This window comes from Ursus americanus, chromosome 28, assembly GCF_024610735.1.
Source record: "Ursus americanus isolate L20-20 chromosome 28, mUrsAme1.1.p, whole genome shotgun sequence".
Taxonomy (NCBI): domain Eukaryota; kingdom Metazoa; phylum Chordata; class Mammalia; order Carnivora; family Ursidae; genus Ursus; species Ursus americanus.
The window spans coordinates 5381270-5405885 of NC_142154.1; the positions used below are offsets into that span (position 1 = coordinate 5381270).

Here is a 24616-nt window from a genome sequence, read left to right on the forward strand (position 1 = left end):
CTAAGTCGAATTACCTTCTCACATCAGGTTCGGAAATGTGAGCAGAGGGTTGATGACCCTCCCCGGGGGGGTGGAGGGCTTCTGAGTCTTTTTGCCAGACCAGAACGACTCCAGAGTGGCCACTGGATCAGCCTCATTTCCAGGATCCCAACGTCTTTCCTTCCTAACCCCTACATCCACGTGTCACTCGGACAGGAACAGCCATGACAAAAGCCTAATCCACAGGCCACAGCACGACCATTCCGAGGAAGGGCCCAGGCTTTTTCCAAATCCCAAATGATGTCCCTCCCGGGCCAGGATTCCTGCTCTCTCCCCATTCCGGATTTGGGAGTAGGGAGGAGGAAATAGGGAGTAGGGAATAGGGAGCAGGTTTAAGACACCGCTAAGAGGACCCGGCGCAGAGGCCCCGGGGTGACCATGGGAACGAGGGCCCAGCCTCCCGCGCTGCCATGGCAACAAGCTCCCCCAGTGGCTGGCACCGGTGCCCGTCAGAGCTTGCAGGTGGCGCCCTCTCGGGAGAGGGGCCCGGCGGGAAGTGGGGGCGGCGGCGGCCTTGGCGGTCTCGCCTTCGCCCGCCCCCTCCCGGGGCCGCGGCTCGCGGCCGCCCGGCCCCCGGCGCCTACCTGCGAGGGTCACGGCCCCCGCGCGACCACCGCCCAAGGCAGGGCCACGTCTGCGGCGCGGCTCCTCTTCCCGGACCGCCCCCAGGCTCGCCCCGCCTGCCTGGCCGGCCCGACGCACTCCCGGGGGACGCAGAGGGTCCCCGCGAACACCCTCCGTCCGGCGCGGCGTCCCCGGAAATGCGGGGCTGCGGCCAAGCCCCGCCCCGCCCCGCCCCTGTTTATGGGAACTGTCCGGAGGCGCCCTCGGGCTCGCCCGCTGCCCAGCAGGGCCCCGCCGCTGCCACCCGCCCCAGGCGGGGACGGCCACTCCGCCCTCGCCGCTGTGCCCGCCTCGCCCAGTCGGGACCTGCCCCCACGACAGCTCGCCAGCCCCCGGAGGCCTCGGGGGCTGCGGGGCTGTGCCCTCCCCGACCTTGGAAGGCCCGGCCTCGCCTGTCCTGGGCCCCGCAGGAACCGGCGGAAGGGGGTTGTACTCCTACTTAGATCTACTACCACCCAACTGGCTGTGTTACCTAGGGCAGGCTCCTTAACCTCTCTGAGCCTGCGGTTCTTTATCTGCAAAGTGGGCAGAACAGTAGAGACCTCACAGGGTTGTGGTGAGAAATGCAATTATGTAGGCACACAACTGGCACATGGTCAGCTCTCAATAATGGCAGTATTGTTTCCAGTAAGAGGCAAGTGAGAGCCGAGCTCAGAGCCACCCTCCACGAAACCACCCACGTCTCCGCCCGTGGTAAATACTGCTCACCCCGTCCTTTAACCTGCAATGGGCCACACTGTGAGAGTGAAACCAAACGAGGAGATCTGCGGGAGGAGTGAGAGATATGGTTATAAATATCCAGCATTTATCAAGTGACCTTGGCTCGTCCCTCTCAGGGCCGTGCATCCTGGCTCTATCTTCCAGGAAAGCAACAGCAGCTCTCAGGGCGGTTCCTGAAACAACCAGTTCTGGGCGTGTAAGTGGCTGAGCCGGCCAGAGCTGGCTGGCCAAGGCGATGGAGAAACCAGAGGGCAAGTGTCAGCCTCTTCCCCCACCTGGCAGGCCAGGCCGGGCTTAAGTGCCTGCCCCACTGTTCCAGTGCCGCCTTCTGTCCAAGGGACTGCCAGACTCCCCCAGATAGTGCTCCCCCATAAACAGATAAAGAGTGGTTCTTTTGTTGCCTGTCTTCATATTTACTACAAAAATGTTGGAAAACAGAAAACACAATGAAAAATACCCATAATTAGGGGCGCCTGGGTGGCTCAGCCCATTAAACATCTGACTCCTGATTTGGCTCAGGTCATGATCTCAGGGTCCTGAGATCCAGCCCACATTGGGCTTGGGGGGTCCGCTTGAGATTCTCTCCCTCTCCCTCCGCTCTTCCCCCCTGCTCACGCTTGCTCTCTTTCTCTCTCTCTAAAGTAAATAAATAAAACCCTTAAAAAAGAAAAGAAAAAAAAATATCCATAATTTCACCTGCCAGACCAGAAATGACTCAAGTGGCCACTAAGAGCAGCCTGCGTTAATATTTCCTAAAGCTTCTTTTGAGAAATAATTTATATGTAATAAAGCTCACAAATGTTAGGTCTACTGGGTTAATATTTTGGTGACCATCCTGCCTCTTTTCTATGCATAGTTTACATTTAAAACTTTTAGAAAAAGGGGGTGCCTGGCTGGCTCAGATGGTGGAGTATGCAACTCTTGATGTCGGGGTGTAAGTTCGAGCCCCAGGCTGGCCGTGGAGCCTACTTAAAAAAAAACAAAAACAAAAAAAACCTACCCAAAAAACCCCAAACAAAAAACCCAACTTTTAGAAAAAGGATTAGTCAGGGGCGCCTGGGTGGCACAGCGGTTAAGCGTCTGCCTTCAACTCAGGGCGTGATCCCGGCGTTACGGGATCGAGACCCACATCAGGCTCTTCCGCTATAGGCCTGCTTCTTCCTCTCCCACTCCCCCTGCTTGTGTTCCCTCTCTCGCTGGCTGTCTCTCTCTGTCAAATAAATAAAATCTTTTAAAAAAAAGAAAAAGAAAAAGGATTAGTCAGTGCATACCCTCTTATCACTCTTCCCCAGGACAGCAGTATATCACAGACACTTTCCCATAACACTAAAAATCCCCGCACAACTTCATTTTTAATGTATTCTATCACGGGAGTGTAGCATACATTTTCAACCAGGTCCACTACTGGGCATCACCCTTGTTTCTAATCGTTAGTCATAGTTAAGTAAGGGCCTATGAGCATCTTCATCCATAAGCTTTTGCATACTCCCTCAATTATTTCTTTTTGTGTTTTGTGTTCTGCCTTCCTCCTCATAGTGGACACTTCGGCGTGAAACATGCCGCGTTTATAGCTAAGGTCGCGCACTTCATTTGTGCAAGACTTTAAAACTGGTCCGTGCGTTTTATTAGCACTGCCTTCCCAACAAAGGCGGGGGGCAACAAGAGGAGAGGCTAAAATTCAGCACCTCCGAGTTCCCACCACAGAGCACACTGTGTCTGTCTGAACCAGAGCTGCTCTGAGGAGTTCTTGGAATCTAGGCCCCCCACATGGGGCCTCAGAGCTCCACAGGCCTTAGGCAACGGTGACCCTTTTGGTCCCCAGACCAGCCCAAAACCCACAGGAAAACAATGCTGTCCACAACTTCCCCCTACTTCCTTCTCTCCCTATCATCCTTTCTAACTTCCTCTACCCCCTCCCTTTTCCTCCCCTTCTCCTTGTCTCTCTTTCCTGCCTCTCCACCGCCAACCTTCTTCTAGCCTTCTAGTGAAAAAAGGAAAAAAATCTTTAATGCATTGAAAACAGACCTTATCTTTAACGTTATTGATTCCCCCTCCCCGACTCCCACCTCCATTTCTGGCTGTGGGACCTCAGGTGCAGAAAGGCTTGAGTTAATCACCTCAGTTCCCAGCACAGGGTCCCATTGGTCAGCACGCCATCCCTTGATTAATGTAGCTGTTCATTTCCTTTTATCCGCTCCGCTCCTCCTCCTCCTCCTCCCCCCATAGGCTCCTATTCTAAGATGTTTAATATACGTGCCTTTGTTCCTACGCATTCTTGCAGAATGCATTGTAGAATTGTATGCATACACTTTTTAAAAACTTCCGCATTTTGAAATAATTGTGGGCTCCCAAAAAGTGACAAAAGTAGTACACAGCGTCCTGCAAACACTTCGCCCAGGTCCCCCCATGGTGAGGTTGTATAGCTGTACTGCAACTGCAAACCCAAAGAAATGGACATCCACGTGATATTGTTAAACAGATGACAGACTTTACCATTCAGTTTTCACCAATTTTTATAATGCCCTTATTTGTGTGTGTGTATGCGTGCGTGCATAGTTCTATGCTATTCCATCCCATGAATACATCTGTGAAACCACCACCCCAGTCAAGATACAGAAATGTTCCAATACCACAAAGGGTCTCCTTCGTGGCACCCTTTCATAGTCACACACCCCCCCTTTGATCCCTCAGCCCTGGCAACCTCTAATCTCTTCCCCATCTGTATTGTTTTGTCATTTCGAGAATGTTATATAAATAAAACCTCTTAAGATCGGCTTTTCTTACTAACCATAATGCCCTTACGATACATACGATTGTTGGGGGCTATTACAAATAAAGCTGATACGAGCACTCACGTACAGGTTTTGTATGATTGTAGGTTTCCTTTCTTTGGGATACATGCCCGAGGCTACCATTGTCCTGCGGTAAGTGCAGGTTTAGTTTTATCAGAAATGACCACGTTATTTTCCAGAGTGACTGCACCGTTTTACATTCTCATCGGGAATACAGAAAAGATCCAGTTTCTCTACATCCTTGCCAGCATTTGGTGTTATCACTGTTTTATTTTTCAGCCATTCTAATAGGTATGTAGTGATAGTTCATTGTAGTTTTAATTTGCATTTCCCTGATGGCTAATGATGTTGAACATCTTTTCATGTGCTTGTCATCCGTATCTCTTTTTTTTTTTTTTAAAGACTTTATCTATTTATTCATTCGACAGAGATAGAGACAGCCAGCGAGAGAGGGAACACAAGCAGGGGGAGTGGGAGAGGAAGAAGCAGGCTCATAGCGGAAGAGCCTGATGTGGGGCTCGATCCCAGAATGCCGGGATCACGCCCTGAGCCAAAGGCAGACGCTCAACTGCTGTGCCACCCAGGCGCCCCTATGCCACCCAGGCACCCCTCTTCTTTTTTCAAATAGGTTTTATTTTTTTGAAAAGATTTTATTTATTTGACAGAGAGTGAGAGAGAGCGCTCACACAAGCAGGGGGAGGGGCAGAGGGGGAGGGAGAAGCAGACTCCCCACTGAGCAGGGAACCCTACTTGGGGCTCCAGGGCTCCATCCCAGGACCTTGGGATCACGAACTGAGCTGAAGGCAGATGCTTAGCTGACAGAGCCCCCCAGGCGCCCACTACCCGTACCTCTTCTTTGGTGAAATGTCTGTTCATGTTTTTGGCCCATTTCTACTTGGATTGTTTTGTATTTTTAATTTACATAAATAATACCTTCTTATATACCTCATTCAGTTTCTTAGTGTTTTATTTCTCAGACTCACCCATGCTGCTCTGGGTACATCTAATCTACTGCTCCCAGCTGCTATGGAGTATACTCCATGGTGGGCATCCACATTTTATCTATCTACTTCCCCAGGAGTGGACACCCAGATCGCCTACAACTCCCCACCCTGGTAAATAACTCTTCAGTGAATGTCTTCTGGCCTCCCTACCTTGTGGGAGTTCTCTTTGAGATTATTCACAGGGTATGACTTGCTCTCTGAAAGTCCACCAGCTGTGGACCCCTGTACCCTCCCAATTCCTGGCATTATCCAGCTGTATCATTTTAACAATCTAAATGATATAAAGTTATAACATTGTTTTATCTATCTATCCATCTATCTATCTATCCATACCCAGCATGGAGCCCAGCATGGGGTTTGAACTCACAACCCTGAGATCAAGACCTGAGCCAAAATCAAGAGTCAGATGCTTAACCAACTGAGCCACCCAGGAACCCCTATAATGTTGTTTTTTATCAACTTTACCTGGGTGCCTGGGTGGCTCAGTTGGTTAAGCATCTGCCCTCGGCTCAGGTCGTGATCTTGGGTTCCCGGGACTTGGGGTCCTGGGATTGAGCCCGGTGTCAAGCTCCCCGCTCATTGGGGAATCTACTCCCCCCCCCCCCGCCCTGGCTCGCATTCTCTCTCATTTGCATCATCTCTCTCAAATAAATAAATAAAATCTTTAAAAAATTTAAAAATAAATAAATAAACCTTAGAAGGCATAATTTGCATTCAATAATATTAACACATTTGACAAGCACATTTCCATGAGTTTTGACACATATGTACACTTGTAAACACAATCCAAATAAAAATGCAAAACATTTTCATCACCCCAAAATGTTCCCTGTGCCCCTTGCTCTCACTCTCCCTTCCCTGCTCCCCACAGCCACCAATCTGATTTTTATCAGTATTAATTACTGCTGCCTTGTTTAGAACTTCATATAAATGCAACTGAACCTTACGTACTCTTTTGTGTCTGGTTGCTTCCACACAGTAAAATTTTTTTTTTTTAAAGATTTTATTTATTTATGTGACAGAGAGACAGCCAGCGAGAGAGGGAACACAGCAGGCGAGTGAGAGAGGAAGAAGCAGGCTCCCAGCAGAGGAGCCCGATATGGGACTCGATCCCGGAACGCCGGGACCACGCCCTGAGCCGAAGGCAGACGCTTTAACGACTGCGCTACCCAGGCGCCCCTAGCAAAATATTTCTGAGAGTTATGTCAACAATTTATTCTTTTTTATCACTAAACAGTGTTTATGGTACGAATACCAATTTGTCTCACCTACTGATGAACACCTGGGTTGTTTCCAGCTTGGGAAGTTTGGGGCTCCTACGACTAAACCTGCTAACAACTGCTTTAATTTGTATTTCTCTGATTCCCAATACATCTTAATGTCCCCTCTGTTTATTAGCTTTTAAATTTCTCCTTGTGTAAATCACCTGTTTACATCTTTGCCCATTTTTCCCCCATTTGAGTCCCATCTTTTTCTTACTGACTTGCAGAAGTTCTTAGCATATTCTGAATTTAGATATTAGTCCCTTGTCAGCTTTAAAGATTTTATCACTGGGGCGCCTGGGTGGGCTAACTGGCTCAGTCAGTTAAGTGTCTGCCTTCAGCTCAGGTCATGGTCCCAGCGTCCTGGGCTCGAGTCCCACAGTGGGCTCCCTGCTCAGTGGGGAGCCTGCTTCTCCCTCTCCCTCTGCCTCTCCCCCTGCTTGTGCTCTCTCTCTTGCTATGCTCTCTCAAATAAATAAATAAAATCTAAAAAAAAAAAAAGATTTTATCATTAAGTAATCTCTACGCCCAAGGTTGGGCTCAAACCCACACCCCTAGATCAGAGTTGCATGCTTCACTGACTGAGCCAGCCTGGCACCCCTCTAGTCAGCTTCGGATATCACAAATATATTCTCCCAATCTCGTCATCTGTTAACCTTGTCAATGTAGCCATCCTTGCGCAGAAATCTTTAATTCTGGGGCACCTGGGTGGCTCAGTTGTTAAGCATCTGCCTTTGGCTCAGGGTGTGATCCCAGAGTGCTGGGGTAGAGCCCCACATCAGGCTCCTCCACTGCTTCTTCCTCTCCCACTCCCCCTGCCTGTGTTCCCTCTCTCACTGGCTGTCTCTCTCTGTCGAATGAATAAATAAAATCTTAAAAAAAAAAAGAAATCTTTAATACTGATTAATCAAAATGATGGATCTTTTGGTGTTAGAGTATGTGCTTTTGAAATTCTAAGAAGTTCATTCCTGGGGTGCCTGGCTGGCTTAGTCAGTTGAGCATCTGACTCTTGGTTTCAGCTCAGGTTGTGATCTCAGGGTCATGGGATCAAGCCCAGCATCCGGCTCTGGGCTCAGTGCAATCCGATGGAAATTATCTCCTCCCTCTCCCTCTGCTCCTCCCCCTGCTAGCTCACGCTCTCTCTCAAATAAATAAAAAAATCTTTAAAAAAAAAAAAAAAAGGAAGTTCATTCCTGCCCAAGGTCACAAAGATATTTTTCAACATTTTACATTATTAGCTTCATAGTTTTTCTGGACACATTTAGGAATTAATCCACATGGAGTCCACTTTTTCATGTGATGCTACGTTGATTTTTTTAAGATTTATTTATTTATTTTAGAGAGAGCGAGAGCACGCGCATGGTGAGGGGGATGGGTATGGGCAGAGAGAGAGGGAGAAACTCAAGAAGACTCTGCACTGATAGGCACAGAGCCCCTTGCAGTGCTTGATCCCACAACCTCCAACACCAAGAGTCCAACGCTCAACCGGTGGTGCCACCCAGGAGCCCGGTGATGCTAAGAGTGGAATTCGGTTTTATTTTTTTCCACAAACGGAACGGCTTTTCCCAATTCTATATTCCTGTGGGTCTCAGCCTTGAGCCTCTATCAGAATCCGGAGGCGGCTTGGGAAAGCGGATTGCCAGGCTCCACCCAGCGGCTTCAGTAGGTCTGGGGTGGGACTTGAACATCCGCGTACCTACTAAGTTCCCAGGGAATGAGCCGATGCCACTGATGCAGGCAGAGAAAGCGCGCTCTGACAATAACTGCCCTCAACAAAAAACCTTGAACCTCACGGATTTTGTTCTCTAGCTCACTGGCGTCTCCATAATGCCCTATACTTCTTGGCTACGCTCCATCCTACACTCTGCCCCTACCTTCCCCAGGTCTCCCAGGACCTGGGGCTCCAACCACACGGTTTATGATCACATTCCCTTGCCCCTACTGAACCACAGTCTTCCAACCTCTAGTAAAAGCCTTAAGCTTGTCCACCCTCCTGGCCACTCCCCCTTAGTCACTGGGGACTTGGGCGCACGGCTCCCCATCCTCTTTTTCACCCCAAGTCCTGTCATTGTCTTGGGTGACTTCAGCAACCATGTGGAAGACTCTTCCTACATCTGGTTTCTCAGGTCTCCAGGGACCTCACCCACCCACCCCACCCCGACCCCCTTTTTACCATCAGTAATGGCTCCATCACTGAGATCCCAAATTCAGGCATCTCTCTTCCTGGCCGCAATCTCTGTTCCTTCCCAGTTTCTGGTTTACCACGCTTCCTCTGACCTATTTGGGACCTCACCAGCATCTCCACCTTCTCCCCACCCATTAGCCTTTCCTCATTCCCTCCCGGCCCAACTTTGATGCCATGATTCACCATTGCAACGGCCTTTCCTGAACTCCCATGCTGCCATATTTTCACTGCCGGGGCAAAGCTCTGGGCTCTGCGTTCCCACTCCCTCCTCCTGAGCAGTGGCTGGGAGCTTCACTCACGGCGGGGCGGCTCCACTGCAAATCCAGCTCACCAGTTCCCACAGACCCTCCACGCTGCCTGCTGGCCTACTGGGGTCTCTGCTCACTTCTCGGCCTGCTGTCTGCACACCTTTCCCTCCTCTCCCAGCTTCCAATGCCCTCTCTTTATTTCAAAAGCAAAACGCAAGTCAACAGAGCTGGTCTCCCTTATCTTTTTCCTATTTGCATAGAGAGCGAGAAAGACCCAGGCCGCTTTCATGAACAGGGTGATGGTCTTGGGACAGAGAGCATGTTAAAACCAGTTAATAAAAATTGCCACTATTTTAACTGTTCAGCACAATAAAGCAGTGCTTTTCAACACGCCCACACACATACGACGGCTAGAGGTACAGATACGCTGGACAATAATATCCAAAGTCTATGGGGCGCCTGGGTGGCTCAGTCAGTTAAGCGTCTGCCTTCAGCTTGGGTCATGATCCCAGGGTCCCAGGTTGAGCCCCACATTAGGCTCCCTGCTAGGCTAGCCTGCTTCTCCCTCTCCCTCTCCCTCTGCCTGCTGCTCCCCCTTCTGTTCTCTCTCTCTCTCTGTCAAATAAATAAATAAATAAAATCTTATAACAAAAACAGAAAACAAAAAGTCTAAAGCTGAAGCCCTACCCGAAAGGGAGACCCAGCTGGAGAGGCCCATCTTCTTCCAACCCATCACCTTTCCCCTCCTGGCCTTTTTTCCTCCACAGCAGAGGGGGCCCACCCTGGCTGCACCATTGCCATCACTGGGAAGCTGGCTACACCTGTAGACTATCCCTATCTATCTATCTATCTATCTATCTATCTATCTATCTATCTATCATCTATCTATCATCTATCTATCTCCAACAGTAAGCTTTAGCGCCAACCTAGGGCTTGAACTCAAGACCCCAAGATCAAGAGTCGCATGCCCTACTGACTGAGCCAGCCAGGCACCCCACCTGCAGACAATTTAAATCTGAGTCTTTCGGGGGCAGGCCCCGCATCAGTATTGTTTTAAGCTCCCAGGTGACCCCAGCTGGCAGCTGGAGTCGAGAAGCTGCCCATAGGAACTGCCCCTCCTCCCGGCGTCCCCTCCCCTGTACTTTGTGTCCCACACCCTCCCTTTTCCCTGCTTTATTCCCAATAGCTTTTAAGCATGCTCAAAAATCTCTCCCACTTAAAAAATAAATTACACACACACACACAAATATTCCTTGACTTCCACATCCCACTGCAAGCCCCTTGCCACCCCAGGGCTCTCTCTGGAAGGTTCTCTTCCAGTTTCCAGCTGTACCTAGATGGGTATCTCCTTGTTTAACCCTGAGCACTGCTTGCATGTGTGTAGAGATCACACGGGGGTTCACGTGAAAATGCACATTTAGATGCTGCGGGTCTAGGGTAAAAAGATTCTTCATTGTGCTCAATCTTCAAGTGGCAAAGCTTTAAACCCCTAATCAAACCTCTCCTCTGGAAAAGCTCCCAGACCTTCCTAAATTAAGCCCCCCCCGCCCCCGCCAGGGATGCTCAGCATTGCTTGTGGGTTTCTCCCAGTGCTTCACTCAACTACTGGATTTGATATCTGTGCTGGTGACTGGTCCCAGGCCACTCCCCCACGAAATGAGGGCTTTGTGACAGCATGGGACATGTCTATCTGGGTTGGCTTCTGTCGTGTGGCCAGCAGGTTCTGGTCCTGCCCCGATGTGGGGGTGGGGGGTGGGGCCCTCCAGTAGGGCCGCTTCTCAGGGCTGGTGGGGCTGCCCTGTTTCCCCTTCCAGCATCTTTCCTGCCTCTGGGCCTCCTGTCCTTGAGGCCAGGAATGGAGAAAATGGTGCAGGAGGTCTGTGGGCTAAAAGTCTGTGCCTCCAGGGGTGATCTACCCGCTGCCAATCCCACCCCCCAAAACAGGAAAACAGGTGCAACAAATCTTTCTAGTTCCTTGAAAACTGATCTCTATTTCGCTGTTGTTTTTGTTGTTAAGGGCTGCTTTATTCTCGGAATAGGCTGCTTTATTCTGCGGAAAGGGTTAAAGCATTTACAGAAACAGAGGGACCTCCCTCTGGCCGTCCCCCCTCCCCCGAACTCTTGAGATGCTCTGCAAAAGGTCAGATGTTTCCAGAATCTCAACAGACAGCCTGTGTCTGTTTAAAGGGAAGACAACGAGTTCTCGGCCCCCCGCCAGCCTTCGTGGGCAGTTCTTGCCTGGTTCTGCAAGGCACCCGGCCAGAAGCCTGGCCAACAAGCCCTCCTCCCCCTCAAGATGGCCAGGAGAAGGCCAGAGTTCTCCAAACCCCAGCCTGGGTTCCTGCCAGCCTGGAGAAAGGGGCATCTGACAAACAGGGCATACACACCAACTGCTAGGGCCTATGATGCACCAGGAATGATGGGGGCAGGGGCAACTTCCTGTGGACACTGAATATTGTCAGCTGGAAGGCACTGTATTCTGACCCTGTCCTTTCGAGATGAGGCTCAGACAGCAGTGGCTGTCATGTAGTGTGGAAAATCCTGGACGGGGAACCAGAAAACCTGGGTTCAAAATCCAGTTCTAGGACCACGAGCAATGGGATCCTAGACACAGAATGAGTCCTTTCTGTGTATCTGTGTCCATCTGTAAAAAGTGGGTACAAATACCTCTCACCCCTGGGGGCTTGCTGGTCACACATAGTACAAACCAAGGTTTCCTGACTCCTGGCCGCGGGCCCCAGGACCCTTTAGAGGTGAGCAGACTACCTTGAGCATTGATAGTAAAACGTAGCTGAAGACACATTTAAAGAAACTTTGACTTTTATTACTTAATCATGTTCTTTGTAGAAAAACTAACACACAAAAAATTCATATCCCCATTCCCTAGAGTTAGTCACTGCTAATATTCTCATATTTACCTGTTCATATTTTCAAACTATAAAGTATATACTTACATGCTTTTTCAACAAGATCATAGGATATATAGACTTTTATATACACACTGCTCTTCTCTATTTAACATTTCATTGGATGATTTCATGTCCAAATATAGTTAGATAAACCAAGCACTCTATAGTTTGTGTAATCCCCTATGGCTAGACATTTAGGCTGTTTTCGGTTTTTTGTTATGAGCAAGAAAAGTCTATCTTTATTCGCTTGTTTTATTTTCTCAGGATAAATTCCCCTCCGTGGGGAGTGGAATGAAAAGGTCTCTCTCTCTATTTTTTTCTTTAAGTGATCTCTACACCCAACGTGGGGCTCAAACACACGACCCTGGGATCAGAAGTCACCTGCTTCTCTGACTGAGCCGGCCAGGCGCCCCCGAAATGCCAGACTGTCCTCTAGAAATGCTGTGATGATTGCTATAGCTTTAAATTTTTTATTTATTTATTTATTTTAGAGGGAGACGGAGAGAGAAAGAGCACGCAGTGGAGGAGGGGTACAGGGAGAGGGGGAGAGAGAATCTCGAGCAGACTCCCCGCTGAGCGCGGATCCTGAAACAGGGACTGATCTTATAACTTGGGTGGAAGTCAAGAGTCAGACACTTAACTGACTGAGCCACTCAGGTGCCCCAATGATTATTGTATCTTTTTTTTTAAATTAAAAAAAAAGATTTGTTTATTTATTTTAGAGAGAGAGCAAGAGCATGGGCAGGAGGGGCAGAGGGAGAGGGAGAGAGAATCTCAAGCTGACTCAGCACTGAGCGGGGAGCCCCAGAAGGAGCTCCATCCCAGGACCCTGAGATCATGATCTGAGCCGAAACCAAGAGTCAGACGCTTCACTGACTGAGCCACCCTGGCGCCCCCAGCAACATATATATATATGAAGACTGTGCTCCTTTCACTAGAAAGCTGTTCTCCTCAATGGGACACTCAGCTGTGGGAAGACAAAGCATGGGAAGGAGCAGAGCCTCGCTCGGTTGACGAGGGGTGGGGGGTTTGCACCCGACCCACTGCTCCATCTCACCAGGCAGCTCCTGCGTGGCTGTAAAGATGCCCCCCCCCGCCGCCAGCCCACAGCTCTGCTGGGGCTGTGGGATACAAGAGAACCTGGTCCAGACAGCATCCTAGAAAACTCTGATAGAGGAATGAGGGCTTTGTTTTCCATATTTATGAGTGCACCCCATATCCAGTCTTCTGAACAACTACCCTGAAGCACTCCTTATTTCCGAGCCAGACGTGACTACTTCTGGAAGCCACCACTTACTAGGGTCTGATTTACGTGATAGCATTTCCTTGCTACATTTGCCCAGGAAGCGGGTACCAATGAGAAAACAGAGTCTTGGGCAGATCAAGCATCTTATCTCAGGGAACACAGCAGGTAAATAACCTACTGAGGATTCAAACCTAGGTCTAGGGGCGCCTGGATGGCTCAGTCGGTTGAGAATCTGCCTTTGGCTCAGGTCATGATCTTGGGGTCCTGGGATCAAACCCCGTGTTGGGCTCCCTGCTTAGCGGAGAATCTGCTTCTCCCTCTCCCTCCACTCCTCCCTGCAGGTTATGCTCTCTCTCTCAGTTCTCAAATAAATAAATAAATCTTTTTTAAAAAAACAAAGAAATTAAAATTAAAATTAAAAAAGCCCTAGGTGTAGCTGACTTACAGACTCAGTGCTATATTTTGAAATTACTGCAAAACTATTCTGTGTATCAACGTAAACCACAAGGCCTGGAAGGATACAGTTGGTTTAGCATGGGGGCGGGGGGAGACCTCACCAGGGCTCACCGATACCTCCGGCTCTCCTCTCTTCCTGGCACCCAGGAGGATCATACTTCCACACCCTCCAGAAGTTAGGTATAGCCATGTGACTTGCTGTGGCCCGCGAAATGGGAGGAAGAGAGACATGTGTCTGTTCTGGGGGAGGCATTTGAGAACCAGTGTGTGGTTCTCACGCTTGCCTCCCCCACAGTGGTGAACCCCGAAGTCTCATGTTGGGGCAGTGGTACTCTGCTGACTACGAAGAGCTAAGTCTTTGTGGGCCTTGCTGGGGAAGGAAGTGTGGGCAAGAATAAATCTTTATTATTTTAAGTCACTGAGATGTTCAGAGATGTTTGTTACTACAGCATAACCTGGCCTGTCCTGACCAATGCAGGTCCTGACGGGAGCGTTCTGTCTTTGTCTCAATTTTTCTGGAGTTCCTATCCTTTTACAATGAGAAGAGATCCACTTATAATTTTTTTTAAAGATTGTATTTATTTACTTGTGAGAGAGAGCACGAATGGGGGCGGGGGAGCAGAGGGAGAGGGAGAAGCAGACTCCCCTGCTGAGCAGACAGCCTGACCCAGGACTCGATCCCATTATCCTGGGATCATGACCTGAGCTGAAGGCAGACGCTCAACGGACTGAGCTGCCCAGACGCCCTGAGATCCACTTATAATTTTTAAAATAAGAGTCATAATATACATTCACACAAACGGGGACATCGTGTCCACACTGCTGTGCCATTTCCCTCTGACTCTTAAAACTGACCATTTTCTATGTCACTTTACATAGATCTACTTCATTTCTTCTAGTACCTGCATGGCATTCTAGTCTCTGGATGCACCAAAACGTACTATAACAGACCACTAACGCCAGACATGTGAGTTTACTTCTGCTTATTCACAAAATATGGGCTCTAAGCTACGGCTAGACTGTTGCAACATTCATGGGAAAGGAAGTAATAATATTTCTTCTTCTTTTTTCGGTTTGTCTCTGGCAGTTTCCAGCCTGAGCCAGCACTCAAGAGGCTTGTGCACACCTCCGGGGGATGAATGAACAAGCCAAGCATGCCCGCACTCTTCCCAGGCTCCGGGGCCGAGGAGCCTGGCCAGGGCCGGGCTGTGTGCATGCGTGAAGGCCGGGAGCTGGCCCCCAAGGAGCAGGGCAGAGAAGCACGTAAGCACAGCTCGGGCGGGATGACCCTCCCTGACTCATAGGTTCAGGTACATAGGTTCCCGGCGGGAAACTCCGGGGTTCTGAGCCAGTGCTGACTCACCGGCGGCTCACTTCGTTTTCCTCCAGCGCCGCTGCACAAGCTCCCGGAAGGGCTGGTGACATCAATCACTGGGAACTTGAGAAAGAGGAGAGCCGCTCAAAGAGAGGGCCGAGAGGATCATAATGACCAGCCTCATTCATAGAAGCTGTCTAGTTAGTCCTTGTTACACGAATATTGGGACTGCCCCCCCCCCAAGTAAAGGGCCCATTAGCGGCTGATGGATTCTAGCGGCATCATCCCCTGAGCGAAGTGACTGAGAACTCATAGTCTCATGCACAGAGTAAGAACTCCTCCCGGTCCTTTATTTCTGGCTTTCTTTAGTTCCTTTTCAAGATGAAAATAGCTTTATTTTTTTTCCTGATTATAAAGGAAATTCTTGCTCGTTATAAAAACAAATTTTCAGACAATTCCAAAAAGCATAAAGATGAAGATTACCCCCAAGGCCATCGCCAGAGAGGCCACTATTGGCATTTGGAAGCACACCTTCCAGACAGAGTCTCCGTGCGCCTGCACACCCACACACGCAGTTATCTACGAATCCCCAGTCAGTATAGACATCTGCTGTCCTTGGAGGAGCCGCCATATATATATTCCACCATATGGGCGCAGCTGGGAGCCTCACCTCCTCCCCCTCTCTGGCTGCAAGAGGGAGCAGAAGGCCATGGCAAGACTTAATAAGCCCTTAATGAGCTTAATAAAGGCACCTAGAGATGGCGCGATGGTCCTGACAATTGACACGGTGAAGAACTTCACCTCCCAGGCAGCTGGAAGTGAATTCACATGCAGATGAGCGTGGTGAGAAGAACACCCAGCTGGTTGGACAGCTGAGTTCTAGACCCGCCTTGGCCACTTTCCCGGCCGGCAGGTCCTTTCACCTGCAAGCCTCACCTACAGCCGGACGGATGTGAAACTGCCCAGAGGACTAAGTACTGAGTACCCCGTACGATTTAGAGGCACTGCTCTGGTTACAAGGCCGAAGAGCAGGAAAGAAACTGGGATTTCCCACCATGGACGAGAGCAAGCATTTTGGAGCTTCCCTGGGTGAGACTTAACACCTGCATCACAGAGTCCTAGAAAAATCTAGAGCCCAAAAGGATCTCGGAGATTAGAGTACTACCCCACCCCATGCAGTGATTCAGAATACCTGTCCATTTGTAACCTAACTAAATGGAAAAATGGGTTTGACATGTGGATTTTTCTCTTTGAGGGCATTCCTGTGTCTGGGTGGCCTGGAGTCCTGGAAAGAGTTTCCTAAGACTCGAGTTCTAGTCTTTGTTTTGCACCTCCTGACACAAACGACCTGAGGCAAAGCTCCTTAAGCCTCTGGGCGCCTCAATTTTCTCATCTACAAAACAGGGCTTCGGATGTTGCCCTACCTGTCTCGCAGGTCATTGTGAACCGAGGTACCAGGGAGGCAGCGCAGGTGAAAGTGTTTCGGGAATCTGAAATGTTTTCAGACCCGCAGAGCTGCCTCCTCAGAAGCCCGGTGCCCAGAGCAAAGAGGCCTGACAGGGCACAGACACCCAAACCCTCGTTCCAAGGGGGGCCTCCCGGCTGGGGAGAGCTCCAGAGAACACCCAACAGCCTCAGGCCCTGCACTGCTCTGGGGCGGAGCAGACAGTGGAAGTAAAGATAGACCGGCCCTCCCCTCAGGGAGCTTAGATTCCAGTGAAGAGGCAGATAAGAAAAAGGGAGATCAGAACAAGAAACCTGAAGAGAGAGGTGAGCGCTCTGAGTGGAAGGAAACAGGACGAGGCCGGGGCTAGTGGAGAGGGTGACAAGGCCTCTCTAAGAGGTAACAGCTCAGACCTCAAGCCTGAGTGACAAGGACAGTCCCGTGAACACCTGGAGCACACCGTGTTCCAGGGCGAGACAGCGGCAAGTGCAAAAGCCCCGAGGCAGGAACAAACTCCGGTTTGAGGACCTTGAAGAGGCTGGAGGCTCGGACAGCAGCAGGGGAGGGAGGATGGCGGCGAGGAGGCGGGCCAGGACCCGCGGTGGGTTTGAAACCGTCTTGTGGTACTAGGATCACCCTGCATTGGGTCTGAAGTTCCATCTCCTCCAGGCCCTGTTGGGGGTCCCAGGGAATTGTGAGGGCTTGCAAAGGTTTTACCCATGACCCAGCCCAACCTTGCGAACACCCATGCCAGGAAAACCGCAGAGACAAAGGCAGCTTGCCTTGAATTGCTGGTCCATTCTTAGGCCTGCATTCAAGCCCCCAGCCTCTACCCACCGAGGCCACCCCACTTAGGGGGGAATGGGAGGGGGTTCACTGAGAGCCCAGAGCCAGAAGAAGGGCCTGGTGCCCCAAGGCTTCCTGCTTCAACTCCTGAAACTCCAGGGCTGGCCTCCAGAAAGGAAGTGTGTTGCCCAGCTGGGCCGGGTCCTGCATCATCAGGCCCAGCCCTCAGCCCTCAGCTGGCAGGGCCAGGGGCCCCAGGGCAGGGGAGCTCCGGGAGCCCAGCCCGCCCAGAGCAACCTGATAGAGCAGGAAACGGGCCTTCAGCCAGACAAAGCATCAACCCAGCACCTGGAGCTTTTGTTCCCTTTATCCCTGTTGCAGACTTTCCCAGGCACCTGCAGCAGGGCCTCAGGAGCACCTGGGCCAGGAAGGGGCTCCCACGGGATCTGGTTCTCTTGCCACAGGGAGGGGTCCGACTGGTGGCCCTGAGGGAGGGCTTGTAGAACAATAACAAAAACAACCACAATAGCGTCTGTTTACGGAGCTCTTAACTGTGGGGCCCCGTGTCATTTCAATTAACCCTCACCACCAAGCCAGGCGGTAGGTACTACTATCCTCCCCATTTTACAGATGAGGAAATGGAGGCACACGGAGGTAAAGGGACCTGAGCAAGGTCACGCAGTGTAGGGAAGTGAAAACAGTAGGGGCTCTGGAATCAACAAATCCCAGCCAAGGGACCTTGCGACCTCGGACAAGGCATTTACATTTTGCCAAGCCCCTCATTCCTGCGCGTCTGACCGCCCCGGACCGCTGTGCAGAGTAAGGGCTCGAGGAGGTATGCAAAGCCTCTGGGGCAAGGCTCTCAATCCAGACCTGTCCTGCTGTTCTCCTCACTTCCCATAGCTTCCTGAGCTGGGCATGTTCCTGGGCTGAGCCTCAGCTTCCTCACCCAAGAAAACAGGTAAATAGTATTACCTAAGAGCGCCGGTGAAAGCCTGAAGCTCCTCTGAGAGGAAGGCCTCATTTTTCTTTTCCTTTTTTTTAATTTTTTTAAAGATTTTATTTGTTTATTTGACAGAGAGAGAGAGAGACAGCCAGCGAGAGAGGGAACACAAGCAGGGGGAGTGGGAGAGGAAGAAGCAGGCTCCCAGTGGAGGAGCCTGATGTGGGGCTCGATCCCAGGACCCTGGGATCACGTCCTGGGCCGAAGGCAGACGCTTAACGACTGAGCCACCCACACGCCCCTCATTTTTTTCTTTTCTTTATTTATTTGTCAGAAAGAGTGTGAGCACTAGCAGGGGGAGTGGCAGACAGAGGGAGAAGGAGAAGCAGACCCCCCGCTGATCAGGGAGACCAATGTGGGGCTTGATCTCAGGACCCTGGGATCATGACCTGAGCTGAAGGCAAGACACTTCACCAACTGAGCCACCCAGGGGTCCCGAATGCCTCATTTTTCAAAACAGCCACACTCCTAGGGCCATCCAAGGAAGATGCCATCTTACAAAACTGCCCTCTTTTGCTCTCTGTCAAAATAAACAACAGCAACAACAACACAAATAGAAAAACCAGTCTTAGAGCCATTCCCCCCTTGAAACAAAAAGCCAGTATTACACTGCTGGGCTCTGAAGATTCTCTCAAGAGGGAAACCAGAAAGGACAGCTCAAGCCATAATGTGGCTACTGAGATTCTGTCTAGTTCCACGCCCCGAGACAAACGACCCCACCCGCAGCCAGAGGGACAGACAGTTGCATGTTCGTGTAAAGTACAGGGAAGATCCACCAGGGACTTCAGCCAAACACACACACACACATGCACACGTGTGCCCGAGCACACCACTCCTTTCCTATAAACCACCTCTATTTATCAAGTTCCTGTCTTCAGTGAAGCCCTAATGGGCATAGATCGTGATCTTTGATCTCAGTAACAGGGAATGATCATGAATCAGTGTGGACATACATCAGGGTGGTGGCCCCAGCTCTTCTCAATGACCATGTCTGTTTCTCTCATCCATCTTTTGGGGTTCAACTGCCCCTTCTCTAGTTGAACTCTGCCATTCAAGTAGGGGCTGCCAATCATCCTACATCACTCCCCCTGGCCACAGTGATGGGTGCGACAGAAGGGCATGAGATCCAGAAAAACTAAGCCTATCAGAGCTTTTGTCAGGATTTTAAAATTGGAGCTCAAGGGGCACCTGGTTGGCTCAGTCGGTGAAGTGTGCGACTCTGGACCTCAGGGTTGTCAGTTCGAGTCCCACATTGGGTGTGGCAATGATTTAAAAAATAAAATCTTTTTTTTTTTTTTTAGAATTTATTTATTTGAGAGAGAGAGAGAGAGCGCGCGCACACACAAGAGCAGTGGGGAGGGACAGAGGGAGAGGGAGAAGCAGTTCCCCCGCTAAGCAGAGAGCCAGACATGGGGCTCGATCCCAGGACCCTGAGATCATGACCTGAGCCGAAGGCAGACACTTCACTGACTGAGCCACTCAGGTGCCCCTAAAAAAAAAATGTTAAAAAAAATAAAATAAAATGGGAGCTGAAGAGGAAAATCCTGTTCCTCTTGCATTGGTGAACTCAAAGGATGTGACTCTGGACTAACTGAAAGCCATTTCCTGGGTGGTGAAAGCCTGTTTGCAGAAGCAGGGAATGAAGCCATCAAAAAGAGAAACCATGGTGTGCTACAGACTGTCCTGATATTATAGTCTAGGTTCCTGTGGTCCCTCAGGCAGGCTCAACCCTTCCTGCCCATCCCCCCGTGGTATGGTCCAATGAGCCAGTAAATTCCTTTCTGTACCCTGACTAACCCAGCCAGCGAGCACGCAGGGGTAATAACACAGGAGTTCAGTAGGACAGATGCCACAGGCAGGACTCAATGATTTGCCAGGTGAGAAAGTTTTAGGCAATCAAAACTGTAGTGTCAGAGGCAGACGAGATCGCCTCATTCATTCAAGTCAACAAATATTTATCGAGCCCCCACAGGTGCCAGGTGTAGGATTGGGCACTCAGGATATGACAGCGTATGGGACAGACTAGTAGGACAAAGTGACTCCCCCACTTTGGAGTCATCGGAAGGGGCTTCCTGGAGCCGGTGAGACTTGAGGGCCTCACTGAGAGATGGTAAAACCTGGCCCGGCTGAGAAGGGTGGGGAGAAAAATGGGAATAAAGCCATGGAGGTGGGGCACCTGCGTGGCTCCGTCGGTGAAGCGTCTGCCTTCTGCTCAGGTCATGATCTCAGGGTCCTGGGATCAAGCCCCACATTGGGCTCCTCGCTCGGCGGAGAGCCTGCTTCTCCCTCTGCCTCTGCCAGCTGCTCTCTCTCAAATAAATAAATGAAATCTTATTTTAAAAAATTAAAAAAAAAGACGTGAAGGCCTAAGACCAGTGCCCACGAAGGCAAAATGTCTTCTGTCTCCAAAGTGCCTGGTACCGTGGCACTCAACAGTGTTTGCTGCGTCTATGAGTAAGTGAATGAACTACAGTACAGGTCATTTGGGGGAAGAGCGGCTCATTGGACATGGCTGGAGAGGAGCTACTCCCAAGAAGATAATGTGGAGGAAGGGAGACCACGGCGGACCTCGCTGGAGAGCATGGACTCTGCCTGGGCCACACCACACGATGCCAATTCTGGCACGGCCGGGAAGAGCCGGCCAGGCAGCCTAGCCGATCCCACAGGCCCTGGGGGCCCCCATCTCTGTTGTGGTTGCCACACCCACGCTCTGCCCGGCCTTGCTGGTGGGACTCTGCCCAGCACCCGATCCAGCACCACAGCCACCCGAGGTCATGCCCCAGACACCACCGCCTTCCTGGCTCCTGGGCGAAGCTGCCAGCACAGCACTCCTGCCCAGTCTGTAATTTCCCATGGCCTCCTCCCAGCCTGACCGCTCATGGCCTTTTGCACCCCAGACATACCCGCTGCAGGAACTGCCCAAAGAGGAGACGAGGTCCGGTGGCCACCTGAACCCCTGGACCCGGGCTACTGGGGGCGGGATGCATGCTCCGAGAGACTGAGGCTGAGCACGCCTGTGGTCGCCATAGTGGGCTCTGCAGCCGCGGCCTGGGGAGACCGCGCCCCCTGGTGGCCAGGAGCCGCCCCGCATCTTGGTCTTCCCGGGCCATCCTTAACTTCAAGGTTTGGTGTTTTGGGTTGTTCTGTGTTTTGTTTTACTTTGAAGACATACCTTTCTGAAAAGCTGAGAGCACAGAGAAATCATTGAAGTTAGACAGGTTGAGATCTCAAGGAATCTCATAGTAAAGACTTTTGGAAAAAGCTGTTTTTAGATTTTCCCAAGCCATAGCAAAATTTTCTGACTCTAATTTCTTGGGCATGTATCTGCTACGGCAGGATGAGGTGACAGCTGCAGACTGTTTTAGGTATTTGCCAGCTCTGTGAGGCATCTTCCCAGGTGACTATGTTCCATGAGGCTATGGAAGACGCCACCCACTTCTTTTGTAACGGTGACAGCCCTCGCAGGGTGAGCAGACACCCAGTCTGTTAAGTGAACGGTGAAAATAAAGAGCCCCACTGTACACATTCCTCAGCTCTGAACCTCAGCTTTTCGCCCCTGTCGTGTTCGTTTACAGTGGGGGCAAACTTCCGAGCGTCGGTAATGGCAGCCTATTTACAAGCATTTTTGTCTATGTTATGTAATGCCCTGTATGAGGTGTGAGTTATTATTGGTGGTTGGTGGTGCTGTTTGTGGAGGAGGAGGACGGTGATTCACAAAAACTGGAAGACAGACCCTGATCTCAGGGCCCTGTAGCCAACGTAGACACAACATACACATATGACACAATGTGCAAACAATCGCAAACGAATGGCAGAGCACACACGAAACACACACGTGTGATCAGAGCGGGTAGGAGGCTGGTGGCAGGACACTTGCTGGAAACAAGGCTTGAAGGGAGTCTGGACGATTGCCAGGCCCACAGACTGAGGCCTTCTGGGGGCTAGAAAGATGTCAAGGAAGAGGCCAGCATCTATACATCTTTGGAGATACAACCATCATGTCCCCAAGGCACAGCGGCACGCTTGGCCACAGATCCTAAACTCCTTCCCGCCTCCCTGCTCCTACCACTGGGCTGTCCCGTGCTCAAGTGTGAACCCCACCAGGGATACCTGGCCCACTTACACACCTCTTACAGCCCCTAGAGGACCCGAGGCTGTACCTGTGGGCATCAGAGTATCCCTTGGCAGTATGATCTCAGCGAGGTTCTACTGCTTATGCCTTTGTCCTGGCCTTGCTCCATCTTAGAAGGGAGCCAACCAGGTCCTTTGGATCCCCAGGGCCATGAAGGCTCCCAATCTCAGACAGCCAGATATTCTCACTCTCCCCTGCCCAGCACTTGGGAGGAATTGGCATAGGCCTATGCAGCGATGGGGCCGCACTGCAAGCGGCAGCCATACTCGGAGTACCCTGGAAGGCTGTCCCGCGGAGTGTTCAGTAGAGAGGGCATGCATTTTGAAATGCAGCGCATGAAGCGGTGTAGCCTGAGGGCAAGAGCCATCTGTCTTTAACCACGTCTCAGACTAGGAAGGTCATTAGTGAGGAATGTTGGATGCGAGGATTAAGGGATTCCATTGGACCTGCCCATTCTTCACTAGCAATTTTTCAAAAAACAAACTGAATACTGACTGACTCCTTTACAGTGGGGTATGCAACTGCCACACAGTTTGGGAATAGTCAGGAACCAGGAAGATGCTCAGTGAATAAGGATTTCAAATAAAGGGGCGCCTGGGTGGCTCAGCTGGTTGAGCGTCTGTCTGGCTCTTGATTTCGGCTTGGGTGGTGCTGTCATGGTCCTGGGATGGAGCCCTGCATCCAGCTCTGGGCTCAGCGGGGAGTCTGCTTTTCTCCCTCTCTCTCTGCCCGGGCCCCATGCTCTCTCCCTCTCTTTCTAAAATAAATAAATAACTTAATTTTTTAAAAGAAAAAAAAAAAAAGAAATTCAAATAAAGACAATGAAATAAACCACATACCTAGCTAGACATCTGGTCAAGCAAGACCAAGGCAGCCATCTTACCACCTCAAGATCTAACTCCTTGGAATCATCTCTACATTTGGATTCCAACAGGCCTTTCAACCACTCAGGATGCAGCCCCCTCTCATGACCACACGGGTTAACTATTACCCTAGGCAGTTACCCACCCACTGATTTTGGAATGGGCTCACGGCCCATTCTCTGGGAGGGATCCTTCTGTCAGCAATGATCTCAGCTTTTGGATCTGTACCTGCTTGGGTTTGGCTAGTCACTAGGTGACCCAGTGAGATTCCAAGATCTGGCTTCTGGACAGAACAACTTGGCTCCTGGGCTTCTGGTGGGAGGCAGGGGCACCATTTGGGATTGTTTGGGTTCTAGGTAACAAAACTCTACTCAAACTGGCTTGATCATTGAGGAACTTAATAGAAGTCCCACAGGAGGCTGAGCTCCAGGCCGGTTGATGTGGCATCTTGGTGAGGACATAAAGACCCCAGTCCATGTGTTCCTCTCTTCACTCTTTCCCCACCACAGGAGACTGAGCCATTTTGCCCTTCACACCTGCTTCCCCACAACCTCATCAACAGAATGCGTTGTCAAACATTTGGATTTGTGCCAATCTGATAGGTGAAAAGTAGTATCGTGGTGTTATTTCAGTGTTCATTTTCCTGTGATGAGTGAAGTTGAGCATTTTCTCATATGCTTAAGGGCTACTTGGTTTTCCTTTTTCTGTGAACGCTGTCTTTTTTTTTTTTTAAGACTTTATTTATTTATTTATTTGAGAGAGAGTGAGAGTGAGAGAGATCACAGAGGGAGAGGGAGAAGCAGACTAGCCTCTGAGTAGGGAGCCCGAGGTGGGACTCCATCCCGGGATCCCGGGATCATGACCTAAGCTGAAGGCAGTTGCCCAACCGACTGAGCCACCCAGGTGCCCACCTGTGAGCATTGTCTTTACCTACTTGGCTCACTTTTCATCTCGGCTGTTGGCCTTGGATGCAGGTTCTTTCTCTCTGTTCTGCCAAAACCAAGATGGCAGCCACAGTTCCAGAAACTGAGAGGTATGGAAAATAAGGAGTATTGCTTCCTGTGTGTAGTCAACCTACTTTCATTTCCCAATCCCCTTTTCTGTGTCCTGTTTCTTCTATAGCCAAAAAGAGCAAAAAGCTCACTTTCCCAGTCTGCCTTGCAGCTAAAAGTGGCCATGTGACACGGTCCTGTCTAACGAGAGGAAAGTGAAAGAAAGCCAGGGCGCTTCTGGGAAATCTTTCATTAGAAAAGAGACAGGTGTTGGTCACTGGCAAAGTTCCTTTCTTCCCCTGCCTTATCATGGACATAATGGCTGGAGTGGCAGCCTTTTTGACATCATAAGTGAAAGACAAAGAGAATCACAGAGATGTTGATCCTTTTTTTTTTTAATTTTATTTATTTAAGTAGTGTCTACACCTCACATGGGGCTTGAACTCACGAGCCCGAGATCAAGAGCTGCATACTCTTCTGACTGAGCCAGCCAGCCGCCCCCAAGAGATGTTGATCCTGATATTATTTGAGCCACCAAACCAATGCCAGGAACCACCTACCTCCAGACTTTTATACTAAGCTCATTAAATATCTTC

General features: G+C 50.4%; 1 protein-coding gene across 5 annotated transcripts in view; it reads right to left on the reverse strand.

Annotated features, from left to right (window-relative positions):
• The window catches only part of SEMA4B (semaphorin 4B), a 90140-nt gene that overhangs the window by 34707 nt on the left and 30817 nt on the right, over positions 1–24616 (reverse strand). The window contains exon 1 of one of the 5 annotated variants that reach the window (XM_045812991.2): positions 20937–21455. The exons of 2 other annotated variants lie outside the window; for them this stretch is intronic. The gene's annotated coding sequence lies outside the window, so the exon portion shown is untranslated. Of the gene's footprint in view, positions 1–14; positions 477–623; positions 809–20936; positions 21456–24616 lie in introns of those variants that run through there. 2 more of the 5 variants (XM_045812990.2, XM_087856637.1) reach the window with 2 other exon arrangements.